The sequence below is a fragment of the Podarcis liolepis genome, assembly GCF_965112155.1.
Source record: "Podarcis liolepis genome assembly, chromosome: 2".
Classification (NCBI taxonomy): domain Eukaryota; kingdom Metazoa; phylum Chordata; class Lepidosauria; order Squamata; family Lacertidae; genus Podarcis; species Podarcis liolepis.
The window spans coordinates 69535399-69541398 of NC_139555.1; the positions used below are offsets into that span (position 1 = coordinate 69535399).

At 44.4% G+C, this 6000-nt stretch overlaps 1 long non-coding RNA gene across 3 annotated transcripts in view; it reads left to right on the top strand.

The window, feature by feature from the left end:
- Positions 1–5747, top strand: part of LOC310699917 — a 31682-nt gene extending 25935 nt beyond the window's left edge. For 2 of the 3 annotated variants that reach the window (XR_014522298.1, XR_014522300.1), the window contains one exon: positions 3334–5747. This is a non-coding gene — a long non-coding RNA (uncharacterized lncRNA). Of the gene's footprint in view, positions 1–1407; positions 1581–3333 lie in introns of all 3 variants that reach the window. The other variant, XR_014522299.1, reaches the window with a different exon arrangement.
- The last annotated feature ends 253 nt before the right edge of the window (positions 5748–6000 follow it).

The following is a 6000-nucleotide window of genomic DNA, read 5'->3' on the forward strand; positions in this document are numbered from 1 at the left end:
GGGTGCTTTCACAGGCAACTGAAGGCCTTCCTGCAATCGCCCTAACTGTAAGGACTGGAACGTAAGTCCACATGACATGCCACCATCAGCACAGGCACGAACAGATCCAGTCTCCTTGTAGAAGTGCTTCCTTGGAAGCACTGTCTTCTTACCTTGAACAAGAACTGCACAAAAGACCAGTCCTACCCCTTTAAAAGTAGAGCCAGGGCACATGTGTCAGGTGTGGAGGCAACACATTTGCTTTGCCTAGCCAAGTTTCTGCTGGTGTACCTTTTGAGCCTTGTAGCCTGTATTCTGAGACAATGCAGTGTGCTAGTTTCCTTAATAAAACTTTCAGAATTTCCTGAACCAAGAGTCTGTGTCATAGGATCACAGAAGGATCACAGGAGATCCTAACCCTCTGCAATGTAACGTCTTTTGCGTGAAGCTGGAAGCCTAGACAGGAGGAGGACCCTAGGAGAAAGCATGACACTTAGAAATGAGGTTTTATAGGGGAAGTAAAGTTTTATAAGTTTGTAGTGGTGCTAAGTATCCCATCTCCTGCCCCACACCTCTATGAACTAGAAAGAGATGCCCCACCTACGCTGTTTCCCACAGCTTTAAGCAGAAGCTGATGCTGTTTTCCTCGGTTATTAGCATGCTGATGCTGCTGATCATAGAAGCGTTAAACTGTAGAGTTGGAAGGGACCACAAGGGTCATCTAATCCAACCCCCTGCGATGCAGGAATCTTTTGCCCAACACGGGGCTCAAAACCATGACCCTGAGATTAAGAGTCTCACGCTCTACTGATTGAGCTATGTTCCTTACTGCTGTTTTATATACAGTACACACACACATTTTTATGTTGAAATCTGCCTTGTGAATCGGTTTTGATTCAAGAGGCAGGATATAAATATTTTAAAGAAATGGTATTAAAAATACAGTTGACCTTGAATCATAGCTCCGTGTCGATCAGTTTCTTGTTTCCAGCCAGCCTTGGAACCAACCCTTGAGATTTCCACATCCCACACACTGCCGTTTCTATGTAACTAGCACTCTCAATATTTTCAAAGTAGACGCTTGCAATGTTGGACTTCTGCAGTCCTCCATTCTGGTAAAAGATAATGGCTCAAAGGGTGTGTGTGTGTGTGTACAGATATCTAATGAATATAAATAACTCAGTTTCAGAGACATAACAGTTAATAACTGTAGCAAATAAAAGGACTCGGACAGCAAACCTCCCAGGAGTCTGAGCTTTCAGTGAGTGACAGGTACATTAACTGGAGATGATTGGACTGCATCCAGTCAGTTTATAAATGGAGCAGTCAGGAGTAGTAGAAGCACACTGCAAGCATGTATAAACACGAGATTTATCCCAGGAACATTTAATTAAACTGGAAAGGTAATGTGTAACTCTTCCATTTCAGGGAGCACTACATTGGAGTCAGATGAGTTACTGTACAGGGGGGAACACTTTGTCAAGTTCAGGGTATGCATACAGCATGTATGACATGCGATGAAAGCAGCCAGAGAAATGCCACTGCTTCTCTTCTTTGTCTGTTAAACTGTGCTAGACTGGTTGGTTTAAACAGGGGAATTGGTAAGTCGCTGCAAAGAAACAAGCAAACAAATAAAGAAGTTAGTGTATTTTTTAAAAAAGAAAACATTGCTTTAAAATTTATTTTATAGTATTCACTGTAAGGCCCTGATGAGTCTGCCGGACTGAAATGTGGGGTATAGAGGCAGAAAAGAACAAACTGTGTTTATCATTTGTCGTTTGTTGGGGTAGGGCGAAACAAACCATGAACCTTGTCTCAGAGGTAATGCTAAACCAAACCATGGCTTGTTTTCCAGCAGTGCGGTGGCAGCAGCAGCAGGAGTGGTGGGGATCAGTGGCAGAGGAACCCTCTCCGGCACCCGGGGCAGCGCAGCCTGTACAGACTGCGCATGTGTGGCATCCCGTACGGACTGCACATGTGCAGTGACTGTATGGGATGCTGCACATGCACAGTCCATATGGGCTGTTGCTCGTGCATGGTGACGGTACAGGCTGCCGCGTGAGCAGGATCCCATATGGATGCCACACGAGCGGCGCCCATACGGACTGCAGGCACCCTTGGCTGCTCTACAGCTGGGGGGAGGCAGGGGCCATCTTGTCACCCCTCCAAGACTGGCACCTGGGGTGGCCCACCCCTCCGCCCCCCTTCCTACGCCACTGGTGGGGATGAGGGAGGAAGTGCTCACAGCTTCAGCAGTGAACATTGGTACACTGCACAGAGCATAGTTTAATTTAGCTACGTTTTAAAGAAATGTGCAAACCAGACCAGAGTGTTATTCAGAAACAGGCAACCTGTGCTGGGTCGTCCAGACCTGTCACGAGGGCATTTGGAGCTGCTGGTTTTTGCGTTGCAATTTCTGAGAGTGTAATTTTAGAGGTTAGAGCAAAGGAGACAGGGTTAATCGAGCAATATCTTCCAGCATACACTGTAATAAAGCCCTTCTGTGTGCTAAGTAAATGCCAGCTTATTTCCGGACTATGCTGTAATGTGCTAGCTGCGCAATTATATTTTTCTTGAATAACACTGTACAAGCAGCCTGCTGCATAGCATCCTTGTTACGCTGGACACCACCAGCCTAATGAAGCTGAATTCCATGAAACTTTGAAAGAGAATGGGCGAATCTGCCAGTACTGGTTTCTCTCAGTTTCCTATTTTTAAGTTCAGTTCACCACATTTCTGCATCAGGTCCTCATGAATATTCACCAGCATTTTAGTATGAATTTCTCCAGATATACACATTTTTGTAAGCAATTTCCCATAATATAATGTTGAGAAGAGCAGGGCTCCATTGTCCAAACTAGCTGCAGCTTGCAACCATTTGAATGCTAAGACAGCCCCACAGGTTGAAGGTTCATGGGGATCCCAGACCTATACTGGTGATATATTGGTTAATTCAAGAGAATTTAACTGCACACACACACATCACTGTCTAAGTGGAATTGTTCAGTGAAGTAGAATAGTCTCGCTAGTGACATTCCCTATGCCCATGTAGCTATGTTTTTTTTCTTCCTGGCATTGTATTCCATGTTGCCAAGGTAATTTCCCTTTCTGAATGTCTGTGGCCCCACATCACCTCTTCACCTCAACTCAGAAGTCAAATGCAAAGGTCGGAATTACCACTCCAGGAAGCCTCTCAGCAGGCACAGAAAACTCTGAACAACAGCAAAAAAATAAATAAATGCCCCAACATTTGCTACCTTGAGATGCTAGCCTCACCCTGATGCTTGGTAGGGTCTGCATGCAGTCTGCTTAACTTTCTTCTCGTTCTAAACTCTCTCTTTCTCTCATTTTTAGGTGAGCAAAGAACATCCTTCCAGAGCAAGTCTGTAAAAAGCTACTGCCTTCTTGAAAATTGCTCTGAAGAAGACACACCTTTACCACAGGGCCTACTGGAAACTGCCAAATGATAATGGCCAGGAAGAGGGGTGGTGTTCTGTCAAAGGTTCTCATTTACTTAATTGTTTAGCCAAAAGCTGAAATGTCTGGAAACCACAAAGTCATGGCCCTTAGAAGTCCGCATTGTTCTGTACTCTCACAACATTATAATAGAGTGATTTCATCACCGTTATTTTCATCTTTTCTCTCCTTCCGTTCTTTTTAAATAGTAAACTAGTGAGGCTGTCCTATAGAATGATGGCTCTATAGAATATATTGAATATCCTTTACTGGACCAAGTAATTGTATAAAATAGGAATGCTCTCCAAACCTTAACTTTAGGGAGAGTTGTTTAGAGCAACAACAACATTAAAATCCTCCTCTGCCTTTAACAACATGCGGATGTAGTCGGAAAAGCTTAACCTGTTCTATGTCTCTGGCTCAGGCTAGTGATATAGGCACAATAAAAATAAATAAATTTAAGTGGCAAGTCTAGTTTTTGATCAGAGGTTATAGCATAACAAAAATGACCCTGAACAACTTAGCATCATCAGCAAATTTGGCTACCGCACTGCTTACTCCTAGCTCCAGCTCATTTATGAACAAGTTAAAAAGCACAGTGCAGATGACAGAATTAGATAAGCTTATGCTATGCACTTCTGTATTGAATAAACATGACGGAAAACATTTTAGGGAAAGCACTGTGTTATTAGCGCCATTTGTGCAGTTTCATGTAATATTGCAATGTCAGATATCGGCCAATCATGGATGTTATTGATTGGGCATTTTCTGCTTATTGACCTGATGATTTCAAGCAGGTTCAACACAGTTTGATTTGTGTTCTTTTCGGAACATAAATCCACGATAAAAGGTTGGCGGTCATTTGGTCCGATTGCGGGTGATTTATCTGTTCAGAAGAATTTTAGGTCTGGGAAGAGGGGGCTGACCCATTAATTTGGCAAGGAAGGTGGCAGAATTGGCCATCAGGAATAGTTCTGAGTGCCTCCACTTTCTTGCCAATAACACTTGTCAAATCTTTCAAGGCCAGTTAATTTTTTCGGGGGGGGGGGGGGGGAATCACTATTAATATGCATCAGAAAAGAAGGAAAGCTATAATTAAAGAGAATGTGGCTTCCTAGGCCCTGGGCTGTCCATCATATATAGAGAGCGATTCTGCTTAAAGCTGACGTCTTGTTTAGCATTGATAATTCTAGAAAGAGTCCAATTAAAGTATTTCAAGAAGACATCCCAGTGCAACTCTACATTGATTGTGTTGCTAATGTATATTGAGTTTTAGCTAAATACAGCCCCAGGTGCTGTACTGGAAAGCACAGGAGCTTGCTGTCCAAAGCTCTTAATCTTTTTTGTATCGATTTGGCCGCTAATGATATAACCTTCTCCTCTAATTAACTGACATCTGCATTAGGCGGAACAAGAACTCCCCTTTACCAGACTTTGCCCACCTGTTACCTACTCAAGTTTTTGTGTTGAGAAATATGGCTTCCCTCTCGGTGGTCATTGTTCCCAAATCTCATTCCCCACAAGGACCATCGTGGGAGAGAACTGCATGCCCTCCAAGTGTCCAGGGACAGTCTTCAAATTGTGAAAGCCATCCTGGCTTCTGATTTGATCCCAGAACGTCCCTGTTTCCCTTGTCAGTGCCAAACTCAGGGAGAAGGATGAGCTGGTGCTTGTCCCAAGTGACAGCAGCGGTGGCAGCTGTGAGGGAGCATCCCATTGCCTCTCTATGGCCATTGCTGCCAGCCTCCTCCCTTGGGCAGCTTGTAGCAGCTGCTGGAGAGCAGACAAGGAAGACGAGAGGCTGTGGCTGCTGAGGCCTAACCCCCCGTGTTGCACCAGCTCTGAGGGGCAGGCAGAGGGCAGGGCCACCCTGGGTGGAAGGAAAGGGGGAGCAGAATGGAGTGGAGCACAAGGAGTATTGATTTTTAAAATGCTTTGTGTGTCCACATCTAATCTTGCCCCATTCTAAAAGTTATAAATTGGCGTGTGTTTTTAGTTTTGCAAATCTACCAAAGGTTTGTTTGATAATGGGAGCTAACAGCCAGGGAGAAGACAATGCCAGCATGGAGGGGGAAGTTACCAGGGTAACGCAGGGTGGGGACCACAGGAAAAAAGGTATCCTTTTAAACTGAGGTTCTGAGCAAGGGGTTTTGGGAAGGAGAAAGGAGGGGCCAGAACTGGCTGGGAGATACTGCACTGAAATATCAGGGGACATGACTAGCTGCTGCTTTGGCCCCAAGTGTACTGAAGCCATGAGAGGAGCCACGAGAGACACTCTTGGGGAGTAATGTTTTGCACTTCCTCCATCGAAACTCAGGTTGTAAATATGTGTAAAATAAACTATATTCCTTAAAGATACTAGTCTTCGCTGTGTCTCATTCCAAAAGATCACAAATCCTAGTTAAGTGCCAACACCACTGCAATCTTGCTACCGCTTAGCAGAGATTGGGGTGGCCTGTAACAATATCATTGCCCCCTTTAAAACCATGTCAACAGTACTTTGCTACACAACATAACCAAGGTATAGCCAAGTGCAATATATTTTCTTGAGTCCTCAAAAATTGG